This window comes from Microcaecilia unicolor, chromosome 7 (assembly GCF_901765095.1).
Source record: "Microcaecilia unicolor chromosome 7, aMicUni1.1, whole genome shotgun sequence".
In the NCBI taxonomy this organism is placed as follows: domain Eukaryota; kingdom Metazoa; phylum Chordata; class Amphibia; order Gymnophiona; family Siphonopidae; genus Microcaecilia; species Microcaecilia unicolor.
This window is the reverse complement of record NC_044037.1, coordinates 52,676,714-52,691,537: the sequence shown is the minus strand read 5'-3', so window position 1 is coordinate 52,691,537 and position 14,824 is coordinate 52,676,714. Positions and strand designations below refer to the sequence as shown.

The 14,824-nt window shown below is 44.7% G+C and overlaps 1 protein-coding gene across 1 annotated transcript in view; it reads right to left on the bottom strand.

The window, feature by feature from the left end:
* Nucleotides 1–12,407, bottom strand: part of LPAR4 (lysophosphatidic acid receptor 4) — an 82,602-nt gene extending 70,195 nt beyond the window's left edge. The window contains exon 1 of the mRNA XM_030210156.1: nt 12,207–12,407. The gene's annotated coding sequence lies outside the window, so the exon portion shown is untranslated. The remainder of the gene's footprint in view (nt 1–12,206) is intronic.
* Between the last annotated feature and the right edge of the window lie 2,417 nt (nt 12,408–14,824).

Sequence of the window (14,824 nt, the reverse complement as noted above, 5' to 3'; positions counted from 1 at the left end):
TCTCTCTCCTGCTCCGGACAGGACTCAAGTGATCACATCCCGACAGGAGCAGGAGAGAGAAAACTCCAGTGTCGCTGCTGGGCCAACCGTGGAGGCTGGGGAGTACCCGGAGTAGCACCTCCAGGCTGAGTGACTGCTTTTCCTCTCAGGCGCACATGCTCGGTATTGAAACTGAGCATGCCCTGAGAGGAAAAGCAGCCGCAGGGGCAGGCAATCAGCAGAAGAGCAGCGTTGGAGGTAGACGTCTTCTGTTGGCGGGGCCTCAGGATCCCTAACAGTCAACAAGGTATTTCAATTGGGCAGCGATCTGGGGGGGGGAGTGACGATTGGCGGGGCGGGGGCATGATCTGGGGAGGGGGCGGCAACCCTGTCCCGGGCCCGGTTCAGTCTTTCTGTGACCCTGCTAAAAATCCGGTAGTGGAGCTCTCTTAAAAATTTTGACTTGTGTTTAGCTATTCAAATCCAAGCAAGTCTACTATGTTCGGATAGAATCTTTACTTGTGGGTCAGTCTAAATCAGACTAACTTCATCTGGATAATGACTGCAGCCAGATTATGGTCAGGTAATCTGTCTTTTGCTTGATCGCTAGTTGAGAATATGACTGGTGAAGAACAACAGCATTTGCTTTGTTTTATAGTTATTCAGATTTATATTGTATGTGGTGTGTTTCTACTATGGATGTGCATTTGGTAGGGTGTATTTGATTTGTTTGTGTTCCTCAAACATTTTAGTGTGTGTAAACTCGATTGCATGCATGTTCAATCAATTTGTACAAAAAATGTCATTAAAATAAATTTGTGAGACAAACCAAAAGAACACTCAATGTTATGTTATTAATTTTGAGTACTAACATATGTGGGACAGAAACATCTTGGAGTTTGCATGGAGCACTGAGCACTTGCACAAGAAAGGGAGAATCATATCAATGACTGAGATTTGTACCACAAACATCAATTTGGTTGCTTTATTCCAAGTTTAACAACTACTATGTTGGTTTGTAGTGGTGATATTGATATTCTCCAAGATTTTCTCCTTTTCTTCTTCATATTTATTTTCACCCATATTATAGCACGTAATTTAATTGGCTTAACAAGCCAATCGGCATTGTTAACAGCACTTAACAAGCAATAATGAGCACTAATTGACAATAATTAGAATTTACACATGCAAATCACTAACAGGCTTATTTTCGAAAGAGAAGGGCACCTATCTTTCGACACAAATCGGAAGATGGGCGTCCTTCTCTCAGGGTCGCCCAAATCAGCATAATCGAAAGCCGATTTTAGGCGTCCTCAACTGCTTTCCGTAGCGGGGATGACCAAAGTTCACGGGGGCGTATCGGAAGCGTAGCAAAGGTGGGACTGGGGTGTGACTAACACATGGGTATCCTCGACCGATAATGGAAAAAAGAAGGGCGTCCCTGACGAGCACTTGGACGACTTTACTTGGTCCATTTTTTGTTACGACCAAGCCTCAAAAAGGTGCCCGAACCAACCAGATGACCACCGGAGGGAATCGAGGATGACCTCCCCATACTCCCCCAGTGGTCACCAACCCCTCCCAACCTCAAAAAACATCTTTTTTAATATTTTTTGCCAGCCTCAAATGTCATACCCAGCTCCATGACAGCAGTACGCAGGTCTCTGGAGCAGTTTTAGTGGGTGCAGTGCACTTCAGGCAGGCGGACCCAGGCCCATCCCCCCTACCTGTTACACTTGTGGTGGTAAATGTGAGCCCTTCAAAACCCACTAGAAACCCACTGTACCCACATGTAGGTGCCCCCCTTCACTCGTAAGGGCTATGGTACTGGTGTACAGTTGTGGGGAGTGGGTTTTTGGTGGGGATTGGGGGGCTCAACACACAAGGTAAGGGAGCTATGCACCTGTAGCAATTTCTGAAGTCCACTGCAGTGCCCCCTAGGGTGCCCGGTTGGTGTCCTGGCATGTCAGGGGGACCAGTGCACTATGAATGCTGGCTCCTCCCACAACCAAAGGGCTTGGATTTGGTCGTTTCTGAGATGGGCGTCCTCGGTTTCCATTGTGGCCGAAAATCAGGGACGACCATGTCTAAGGACGACCATCTCTAAGGTCGACCTAAATTTCGTGATTTGGGTGTCCCTGACCGTATTATCGAAACGAAAGATTGCCGCCCATCTTGTTTCAATAATATGGGTTTCCCCGCCCCTTTGCCGGGACGTCTTGCGATGACATCCTTAGGAAAACTTAGGCGCCACTTTCGATTATGCCCCTCCACGTGCATTCTGTACTGCACAGCAGTTAAATTTTAACGCATGCAGGCAAGCAGGGGAGTGGTTGTAGGTGGGGAAATGGGCACACTAAAAACGCTAGCGCACCTTAGTAAACAGGGCCCTTAAACTTTAAACTTGGTAATCCTATGATACTTCTGGAAGGGGTGAGGCTGCCAAATAAGGGCATGAGGGGGTTGGTGGGGTTCTGATGGCACTGGAGGGGGTGTGATTGGGGGGCAGATCTCAGCATCAGCACCTGATCTTTAGAGCAGGCATTTATTCATGCTTGGGGGGCAGGTGTAAATGTCGACACCTACTGGTTTGTGGGTCAACGTGGATTCCCCTATTTAAATGGGGAATTCATATTGATGTGTTAAGTCCCCCCAAAACCAATCCATCTGCCCATCTTTACCATATTTCCTAGCAACTTGTACATAGTGAGCATCACAACATGTAAATAGCCCCTTTCTAAAATAGCTTTTACACATGTATGTCAACCAACAGTGTCAAAGCTGCTATTTACACATGAGAACATGTCTAAAGGCCTATGCATTTAAATTTAGCATATATAAATTGCAGCAAAAGAAGTTGTTCCTTGGTTCCTTGCTTGCCCCGGGATTGGTTGCATGGAATGCTGCTACTATTTATGTTTCTGCCAGGTACTTATGACCTGGTTTGGCTACTGTTGGAAGCAGGATACTGGGCTAGATGGACCATTGGTCTGACCCAGTATGGCAATTCTTATGTTCTAATGCTCTTATATATCTATTGCATGTCTAATTTAATTGTCTTTCACCTTATATTCTTCACTTTTCATTTTCTTTTTCTCATTTTTGTTTCTTTCCCCTGCTGTCTCTTCCTTTCCTACAGATTCCCTATTTCCTCTTATCTACCAGGGCCGTGCCGATGCGGTAAGCGGGGTAAGCACCGCAGGAGGGCGCCCACCTCTGGAGGGCGCCGCCGCAGTGCTTACCCTCGCCCCGCGCCGCTGAGGCCTTTAAATCTTTTACTTGCAGTCGCAGCAGCGTCGGTGAAAACGGAGCGCTGCCGACGTCTCCCTTCCCTTACACTCGTTGGTTCCCTCAGTGTCCCGCCTTCTTCTGACGTCAGAAGAAGGCGGACACTGAGGGAACCAAGAGCGCAAAGGGAAGGGAGACGTCGGCAGCGCTCCGCTTTCACAGACGCTGCTGTGACTGCAAGTAAAAGATTTAAAGGCCCCCAGGGCGCGCAGCGATCATCTTCATGGGGGGGGGGAGAGGGGCGCGCGCGCGCCAACTGTTCTTCTGCTGGGGGGGGGGGGCGCCAACAGTTCGTCTGCGGGGGGGCGGCATAGACCCTTGGCACGGGCCTGTATCTACCTAGGCTCTTCTGCAGGTTTTTCTTTTCCATCCAGTCTGCCCTCTTTCCATTTTTGCCCTCACTTTTCTCACCTCCCTTTCTTACATATATAATTTTCGTTCCAGCATTCTTTTCACTCCACTCCTTTCTCATTCCTCCCTTCTAGTTTCCTATTCCTCCTTTCTTCTCCTTCCAATTTCCCTTATCCTTCCTTTCATGCCTTCTTTTATCCATTCCAGTTTATTATGCAACTCTTCTACATATGTCTCTGTTTACAATGAACCTCATTAGTGACGGGTGACAGGACAGTTGGTCAGGAATAGAGAAAATAAAGAGATGGAACTGGGACAGCAAGTAGAGCAGTGCGAGAAAAATTCAGAGAGAGAGTCAAGAGGTCCAGTGATGAGAAGGAGAAGTGTTGGAAGGATTAAGAGGGGAGAAAATCAGGGAATGGATCAGAAAGTTAAAGCTGTGGCTGCAGAATCAGTGAAAGCATTGGTGAAAAAAGAATGTCTTGCGATATTGTAGTAAAAGTACATTTTACCACAATTTCTGTAGCTGTGGTATCACAGGAAACGGGACTGTGTGTAGCATTATCTTTGACTTCCGTCTACCTATGACAGTGCGTTTTCTACCAGGAATTAATTTTGTCTAACAAATTAGCACTGGCAAAATTTCACATGATTGCCACATAAAAGTTTACAGTCACTGATCACAAATTTTGAACCAAATCAACTCTGTCAGGGCTCTTCTGACCCAGATGTTCTTATTCAGCCACTGTACTAACAATTCTCAAGTAGCAGGTCACAGTACTCTCTGACTTATAAAATGTCACAGCATTGTAAAGATGTTCAGGAATTGCTTAACAAGCAAACAGCAGGAATGTGTTTTCAAATATTTATGTCAAAAAATCCACATCCATATAGAAACTTTCTGCTACTATTTCTGCTATATCAGCAGCTACCCTGAAATAGACTCTCATTGAATCCTAGTATTTATTTATTTATTAGGATTTATTTACCACCTTTTTGAAGGTATTCATTCAAGGCGGTGTACAGTAAGAATAAATCAAACATGAGCAATAGGCAATTACAACAGTAAAAATATTCAAATAACAATACGTGGAGGGGCATAATCGAACGGGGCGCCCAAGTCTTCATGAGGGCGTCCTCGCAGGACGGCCCCACGAAGGGGAGGGGAAACCCGTATTATCGAAACAAGATGAGCGTCCATCTTTCGTTTCGATAATACGGTCGGGGACGCCCAAATCTCAACCTTAGAGATGGTCGACCTAAATGTTGAGATGATTGACCTTAGAGATGGTGGTCCCCGGTTTTCAGCCATAATGGAAACCAAGGACAGAATTCATAGTGCACTGGTCCCCCTGACATGCAAGGACACCAACCGAGCACCCTAGGAGGCACTGCAGTGGACTTCACAAATTGCTCCCAGGTGCATAGCTCCCTTACCTTGGGTGCTGAGCCCCCCCCCCAAACCCCTCCAAATCCCACTCCACACAACTATACACCACTACCATAGCCCTAAGGGGTGAAGGGGGGGCACCTACATGTGGGTACAGTGGGTTTCAGGTGGGTTTTGGAAGGCTCACATTTACCACCACAAGTGTAACAGGTAGGGGGGATGGGCCTGGGTCCACCTGCCTGAAGTGCACTGCACCCACTAAAACTGCTCAACGGACCTGCATACTGCTGTCATGGAGCTGGGTATGACAGTTGAGGCTGGCAAAAAAAATTTTAAGTTTTTTTTTAGAGTGGGAGGGGGTTGCTGACCACTGGGGTAGTAAGAGGAGGTGATCCCCGATTCCCTCCGGTGGTCATCTGGTCAGTTGGGGCACCTTTTTGAGGCTTGGTCATGAACAAAAAGGGACCAAGTCGGCCAAGTGCTCGTCAGGGATGCTCTTCTTTTTTCCATTATCGGCCGAGGTCGCCCATCTCTTAATCACGCCCCAGTCCCGCGTTCGCTACGGTGCCGACACGTCCCTGTGAACTTTGGTCATCCCCGCGACGGAAAGCAGTTGAGGACTCCCAAAATCGGCTTTCAATTGTACCGATTTGGGCGACCCTGAGAGAAGGACGCCCATCTCCCGATTTGTGTCGGAAGATGGGCGCCCTTCTTTTTCGAAAATAAGCCTGAAAGTAGTAGTATACTACTCACAATGCCAACACAATAGACAATAGTACATTTTAATTGACAGTGAAGGTTATAAGCAAAGATGGAACATATAGATAGGTAAGAGAGTAAGAGGAGTTAGAAAGTAAGGTGACTAAATTTAAAGAAAGTTGCACATGAGAAGAAAAGATGTTAACAATATTTTATTAACAATAAAACAACACCTGGACATCACAAGATCAATACAAACAGTGATATTCAAAACCATTTGGAAGGCCTCTTTATAATGAGTTTCTCTTTTCCATGTTATGAATTAGTACGAATTTTTGGTGAGGAGTGAAGAATAATTGATAGCATAAGCAATAAAATATTATTGCACAAACTAACCCCCCCCCCCCCTTTGTTTACTAAGCTGCACAGCAATGCTGACACAGCCCATTCAAAGTAAACGGGCTGTGTCAGCATCGGGCTGTGTCAGCATTCGCACACGGCAGCCTCTAGTGCATCTTAGTAAACGGGGGTAAGAGGCCCTTTTACTAAACTGCATTAAAAAGTGGTCCACATTATCCCCAGCATGAGTCTTTTTGCTGTACTGAGGCCACTTTTAGCGCAGTGGTAAAACAGCCCCATTTTCCAATATTCATATTCATGGCTATCTTCTAATGTAATTCCACCATTCATGAAGTATTGTAAGCCACATTGAGCCTGCAAAGAGGTGGGAAAATGTGGGATAAAAATGCAATAAATAAATAAAATACACAAATTTCACCGTTAGCATGTGGCTATTACCATGACAGCCCTTACTGACACCTATTTTCTAGGCATTAATGGCTTACGCGCCAACCAAGTGCTAATCGGTTAGCGTGCGGCAATGTAGCTATGCTAACCAATTAACAAAGAACATGCCTACTCTCTGCCCCCAGGAATGCCCCCAGCGCTAAAAAATAAATTCTATTTTTTAGTGTGTGCCAATCCAAAAACTGAGCACACCCCGCAGTATGTGGACTTTAGCCTGCAGTAATCATGTGTTAGCGTTTACTGCAGCTTAGTAAAAGGACCCCTAAGAATGAATAAGGTGTTTCAGAATTCACTACAATTCAGCATATTCCTGATAAAATTTAGATCTGTGTTCAGTTATGGTGCAAGAAAATTTGGGAGAGGAAGGGGGGAATGAAAGAGTTTCACAGAGACAGTTTGTACATTTTCACAAAATCCAGAACTTTTGGAAAGTTAAGTACATCTGAGACTGTTTACAAAATATCCCACCCTAAAAGCAGGATTAGCCAATGATATTCTGCAACTCATGTCACTGCAGTTCATTGACAAGAGCATGATCAAATACAGAAAACTGGAATGTGGCCTATTGAGGCTGGGGGGAGATATTATGCCTCTTTCTTAAGGAATATATTTATGGATCACTAGTCAGGAAAGATTTTGTATTAGTACTGTATTGCTGCAAACTCTGTGGGCAATTTCAAAGTTATTTCCACACATAAAATGAGGTTTTATAGATGGAAATTGAGTTTCTGAAGATTGGCCACCACAAACACATGTATAATTATGTGCATGTGAAGGGCAATTCTGTGACTGGGCACCTTGCATGTTAAAGTACAGAACACTAGCATTTTACACATGAAAGTGCCAGCAGGGCACTGTGGTAACATGAACACGGGCAGGCCCTGGAACCAAGATAGACTGGAGCCACACAGCAGTAAAGGTCATCAAAATGATAGTACTTTATTAAGGGTGCTAGGTATGGGAGTCCTGTTAACTTCACAGGCAAGGGGAAAATAACACAAAATAGTCCTTAGGTGTAAGCAAAAGGTCCTCCCGTGGTCCTGTCCCTGCATTCTACGTAATACTTGAGTTTCTAGTCAACAACAGTCACCAGCCAACCCCTGGCTGGATCAAGCATATAGTTCTTCAAGGTCCTCAGTGGAACTGGGCCTACCTGACTGTCAGGGTTGCAATTCACACATAGGTAGTGGAGGCAAATGCGATTGGGTGTCACTGCTTCCCTCTGGGCCTCCTTAACCTGGCCGTGCCCCTAGCTTTTATGCTTCTTAGTTCCCGCTCTTCTGGCTCCACCCTCCCTGTGTCACTTCCCCCTTGAGCAGGGCTATGGACCTTAAGGTAGTTCTGACACTGTGAGGGAGTATTCTTAAGGGGAAGTGGCCATGTCCTATAGACTCCCTCACAGGCACCTAAGCACGATTCTGTAAGGGTGCCTGTAACTGGCATAGGGCCAGGTTCAGTAAATGGCACCCCTCAGAGTGCCCTTTACAGAATACTATCATAGCATGCTTCTTCCCCCTAACTTTGGGGGCAAGCACTTATGCCTGCGAAACGTTGGTGTAAATGCTTGTGCCCAACTGATAACTAAAATATATAATCCCCCAATATACCACTGGTAACAAACAATCAATCAATCATGTTACAAACCAGGTTTGTTTTTTTTAGAACTTTCTTAAAAAACACCAAAAGGGTATAGGTAGAGAGCTTCGTACAATCTCTAATAAACAAAAAATATCTGTATGTGTATATAAATATTTGTGTCAAAAGGAGAAATTCTCAGAGATAAGGCTTACCTAAGCAGAATGCCCACTCAAAGTTTAAGGCTATTCCTAGAGGGTGGATGGGTTTCTCTATCATTGAAAATCTCCCATGTGTTCAAACGAACAACAGTGAGCAAACACATGCTCCCGATCCAATAAAGTGATGGCCACAACAAAGACGTGGCAATTATATATTACCTATAAAGATAACAAACGCTCTCTATCCCTATCCTAATCTTTAAAAGTATTAAGAGATATTAACTCTCCCCTACACTTATACACTTACATAAACATTCGCCCCTCATTAAACAATTTTTTTCATTTTTTCTTCTTATAGTCACGGCAGTGGTACATAGATCATAGTATAATCACATTTATTTTACACAAGATCATAAGAAAAATGTAATTTTAGGATGTTAGGCTAAACTCATATGTGTCTCAAAAAACAATAGTTCCTGCATTGACAATGTTTGTTGACTCATCTACTGGCATTCATATACTGATCTACTTATTTAGGCACAGTTGCTGCCAACCTTGGTATGGAGATTGAACTCTCACCCCCCCCCCCCCCCCCCCCCCTCAAGTCCTGATTGTGCATCTAGGGGGCAATGATCTAGCACTTTAAAAAAAAAATGCAACACGATATGTTACAATTGGCATCCTCATACCCACAATTGCGGTTGGTCTGGTCTGATATTATACCGCGCACGGTGTGGCGAGGGGAGCGGTCACATGCGGCCGTTGACCAGACTAGGAGGAAGCTTAACAAGTGGATGGCCAAGTTTCTAGCCACCCCAAAGGGTCATTCCAATACAGTCATACCTGTGCCCAGAGGCCAATAACCTCCTAAAACCTTAAGTACTAACAACTATGCAGGGCTAATCTCTGTGTGTATCCATTACTGATTCAATAGGGAGCATATATAATGATAAATAGTAGTAGAAGTATATAAATTGTATGAAGAAGAGCTCATTAAGAAAATGTTCTTAAAGAAAGGCGCACTTATCTTAGTGCTGCCGAGTGTGTGCACTACACTCGGCAGCTGCTACTTCTCAGGCGTTGTAATGTTTTCTTCGCCACTGTTTCTGACGCTGTAGCTGTAGCTGGCGGAGTCCGTCTGTGTCCGACGCTACAGGGTTTCGAGACGACCTTCGTCAGGGACCCGGAACAAAACTGCCGCTCTCTATAAACAAATATGCACTGCGCCAAAATATTTTGAAAATGAAACACTTAACTGAATCATCAGAAGTTCCTATTTATGTGCTTTCGTGGCCGGAAGTGACTAAGCATGCGTGATGGCAACGTCTGATGTCATCTCCAGGCCGGAAACAATCCGGCAAACTAATACTCACTGTAAAAAGAAACAGAACATCTACTTCCATCCTATATAATAATTCTCACCTCCGACGTTCTATTCGTCTTGCTGACTGAGACCGTGGCTCCTTGGTCTGCTAGGCTCCGTAGATCAGACTGACGTCAGAGCCGGAGGAGGAGGGGCAATAGGGGCAGAACACAGGGGCGGGGACGGAGGCGGAGCTTCAACGACAACACAATCCAAGGCAGGCTGGAATCAGCAGGCAAGGGAGATACAGATATGCCAGCCAGCCGGAGGAGGTGGAGCCAGGATGCAAGTGGCCAAACCGGAGCATCGGAGGTGTGGCAAGAGTTCCTGGGCCCCGCGCCCGGAAGAGAAGCGCTATCCTTGGAGCGCCGGCGCTGCCAAAATGGCTGGCGCTCCAAACTGCAGCAGTGGCAAGAGTGCCACACCAGCGCCGCCATGATGGCCGGTGTAGCAATCAGGGTGAGGAGTGTGGTGTTGGAGCGTCGGCCCAGCTAGCATGGCCGAAGCTCCCCTTCACGGAGGTAGGGCTGAGGAGTGGGCAGGACGTGAGGAGCGGGCAAGACGTGCAGCAGGTGAGGAGCGTGTCAGGTGCTCAATTAAAAAGAAGTTGGGGCCCTGGGGGGGGGGGGGGGGAAGGAGGGCCCTGAGAGAGGGGGAAGGGGGGCACTGAGAGAGGGGGGTTGGGGCACACACTCACTCTCTGTCTCTCACATACACTCTTTCTGACACACTGTCTGTCTATCACACTCTATCTCTCTGTGCACATCGGACAAAAGGGGGGCACCTGGACCCTGAAACTGGGAGGGAGGGACGGGGGATGGACCCTGAAACTGGGAGGGAGAGGGGAAGGAGGAGGAGGAGGGCCCCTGGCACACACTCTCATTCTCACACACAGTTTCTCTCTCACAGACAGACTCACACCCAGTCTCACTTGCTCCCTTGAGATTTCAACAAACTGCATAGAAAAACATCTTTAAAATGAGTTTTAAAAAAGCAATTTGGACCTTTTTGCAAAAAAAGAAAAAGAAAAAGTAGATCTGCTGCTTTGTGCCCTTTTTTTGGACATTTTTCTGTTTTGAAAATGAACCCCTTTACATACTGTCCAATTTTATGAGTTATTCTGGTTTATATAACCAAAAGCTGATTTATATTGCTCCTATATTCAATTAACCATTGTGCACACTTATGATATACTACATTGGACAAATTAATTTTTTAGCTCTGAGAAAGTTGAACTGTTTGAACTTTCTAGACTGTTCAAAGTTGTTCGTTGTCTGAACAGGGTATGTTTTCTGTAATATGCTTTATTTCTTTGTCAGTTTTGCAGAGGTTATTTTCCACCTCTGTGAGAATCAGTACTGATGTGTTTTCCTAACCTTCTGCCAGAGTCTACTTTTAAGCTCTAAACTTGTGTCACCTTTTCAAACTGAGGTATACCTAAAAAGAATAACAAACAGGGCAGATTAAGGCATAGGAAAACTAGGTATGTCCTTACAGCCCAATCATTTAGGAGGGGTCCTCTCCAACGTGCTAATTCAGTGGTTCCCTAGGTAGGGTTACCATATTTGGTCCTCCCAAAAAGAGGACACAGAAGTCTCGCGAGGCTGCTTCAACTCTCGGCGGCCATTTTGAATCAGTGCCGGGACTGTCAGCATTGCAAGGGGAAGAGAATGCAGGGCAGCACTCCAGGCAGGAAAGAGGGGGCTCTTTCCTGCCCCGAAGAGGTCACTAGAGCACCAGGGCAGTAGAGTAAGGTAAGGGGAGGGGATAGGAAACCATTAGGCCCGCCCGCCAGCCTGCCCGTTTCTCTGTAAATCTGGACAAACGGGCAGGCTGGCAAAACCTGCCCAGTTGCCCGGCCATGTCCTAAAAAAAAAGGACATGTCCGGGTAACCCTATCCCTAGGCAGATTTATTTTATCCTTAACCCTCTATTGTCCCAGATACAAAATAAGTACCTGTATGTAATATGTAAAACCACTTTGATTGTAACCACAGAAAGGCTGTATATCAAAGTCACTTCCCCTTCCCTTCTTGTCCCTTATAGGTCAGCTCTTGGCAGAGCATAGAGTGGAGGAGGAGGATAGTCACAGCTGTCAGCAGAGGTCTATCCTCCCCAGCCCTTGTTCATTATCTTCCTCCTCTACCAGGTTTCTTCTGCAGGGCCATATCTGTAGAGGTTTAAAAATGTGTCAGTCTTACAATGTGGAACCAATGTCCTTGTTGGAATGGGTCCCACTAAAGAGTTAATCCTGCCCTGAAAACAAAGCATCCTTTCTATTTAGGATTAATTTTGAAATTGTATTTTTATCAGACAAAATGTTTCTTAGCACTGCATTAAGAAAAAGCATTGAACACGAGAAGTAAACCTTAATTTCTAAAAACAAAACTGAGTAACTGCCAGTGTTCTGTTAGTCACTGCCTAGCAACTGGAATCAGTTTAACAAAATCCACTTTTATTTCTGTGGTTAGTTCCCTTTTCTGTAAGTTGTAATATTTTACGGTCTCTCTGTGAGTCAGCAGTGATAAAGAATTGTAAAGAGATGGTTAAGAGCAGGACAGAGAGAGGGTGTAGTTAAAAAGCATGAACTTACCCACTTTTCTCCTGTCCCTGCAAATTGTTCAGACCTTGGCTCATAACTCTTTTCTCGCCATCCTTGTCCATCAGTAACACCCGGTGAGGTCCCCTTTGCCAAACTTTGTCAGTCTCCCTTGATGCATTTTAAGTTTCTGCCTGGGCAGCATAATTCAGGCTTTGAGTAGGATACCTCTCCTGAAATGTCAGATCAGCAAAAGCTCCACAACTCAGTACTTCATGACACATAGGAGCCAACTTTTCAAAATTATTGGGGGTGCTAAGCCCAATGGAAATAACCCCTCCCTGGACACATAAAAGGAATTTTCTCAATATTGGGGGTGCTCAAGCACCCACAGCACCCACAGAGTCGGCTCCAATGTCATGACATACTGTCATTGTAAGACTGTGGAAGCTGGAAGAATGAAAATTCCAAAATGCAACATTACCAAGCCATAGAGGAACTGAGGTCTGTGTAATGAGAAAACCATCTCCTGCTGTAACCAGTAACACAGTAATCTGGGAGAGCGCTCAGCTAAGCCATCATTGGCCAGTCACGTCACAAACTCTTCGCAAATGGTTCTCTTTGTGCTGATTTGTCACCGTTAGGAGAAGTCCTTCATTTTACCATGAAACTTATTGAGCATAGAGACAGCTGACAAACTTTAATGTCATAAAGATAAAATAATTAAAATGCACCAGAACAAGTAAACATTGGCCATTCATCTGCCAATTTGTTTTTTGTTGTTGTTCAAACCTACTGTCAGGATTTTGAGCTGTAAGAGTAATGTTTTGCATCTGGTAATAACCGTTTCTAGAGTTAGGGACCTTTGACACTTGTGATTCACTGCAGCTGTTCATGGTCGGAGATTAATCTGCATCAATATTTTATTGCTATTAGTCATAGTAAGTTACTCTAAATTTAATGGGCAGGCAGAAATGTGTTCTTGGAGACTAAAACAATGCCCATTTCCTTATCTGAATATTTAGCTTTCTGTGAGCATTCTTTGAATATTTTTGCATAGCTTCTTTTGGAAAACATTTTTTATGGGTAAAGTTAATTGCTGGAGAATGATTCTACAAATTCCCTGCCAGGGAATGAAGTAATCTGCATCCACAAAATGTACCACTGGCACTGAGACTCAAGTTAATATAAGGTGTCACTATATTAGCACACATTAACACACTTTAACACATGTTCCCCCTAATTCTAGAAATGGGGCCCAAAATTAGACACGCAGTTGGGTACACAGTTATAAAATAGGTCCAGTTGAGCATGTAACATAATTAATTGGCACTTAGTTGGTGATAAATATCAATAACTGGCATTAACAAGCACTAATTGATGCTAATTCAGAGGCTCTTTTACTAAGCGGTGGTAAGCCCAACGTAGGCTTACCACTCGCCATTCCAGAACTACTTCTGGCCCAACATGGACGCCAATGGTAGTTCCTCCCCCAGTTCACAGCATTTCTGGTGCTAGCAGAAAAATTTGAAAAATATTTCTGCAGGGGTTACCTGGCCATAATCGGACAGTGTTCGCATTGCCTGGTTACTGCTGGGTTAATCCAGGCGCCCTTACCACCACCTCAGTGGGTGATGGTAAGGGCTTCCCCCCCCCCCCCCCCCAACCTGCTCACGTGGTAAGGTCAATCCTATCACATGGCCATGTCTTTTTTCAGTCTTTTTATCCACTGCAGTAAAAAGGGCCTCAGCGCACAGCAAAAATGGCCACCACCGCTAGTGCAGGACCCTTTTTTCCGCAGCTTAGTAAAAGGACCCCTTGATGTGGCATGCATAAGAGATTTATGCCCTATTCTATAAACAGTGTGTCTAATTTCTTTCATATGCAAATACAAAGACAGTTAGAAAGTCATAGCATAGGAGGTAATGTCCTATTGTGGATTAACAGCTGGTTAAAAGATAGAAAACAGAGAGTAGAGTTAAATGGTCAGAATTCTCAATGGAGAAGGGTAGATAGTGGGGTTCCCCAGGGGTCTGTGCTGGGACTTCTACTTTTTAACATATTTATAAATGATCTAGAGATGGGAGTAACTAGTGAGGTAATTAAATTTGCTGATGACATAAAGTTATTCAATGCTGTTAAATCACAAGAGAATTGTGAAAAAACTGCAAGACGACTTTATAAGACTGGGAGACTGGGCATCCAAATGGTAGATGACGTTTAATGTGAGCAAGTAGCATTGTCCTAAGGGGATTCATATCATTGCAACGTAAGTCAGCTGCTGAGCTAATTTGTGCTATTCCTCAGGATTCAATACTTGTCCTAATATTTTAGTTTATATTTTCTCCCCTTGTGGTACTGAACATGAGCATAGTTTGAGTTGCTTTTTTCTATGCGGATTGTTTGCATCCAAACCCTCTATAACTTAGCACATTGAACTCATGCCTAGATAGTAACATAGTAAGTGACGGGAGATAAACACCTGAATGGTCCATCCAGTCTGCTCAACAGTCACATTCATTCTCAATTCAAGATTAACTCAATAATGAACATGATATTATATACTTGATCATGGTCTTTCTTTGTTGTTTCTGGGACATAGACCGTAGAAGTTCGCCTGGTTCTGTCCTTATGTTCCAACTACTAAAGTTGCCATCAAAGCCTACTCCAGC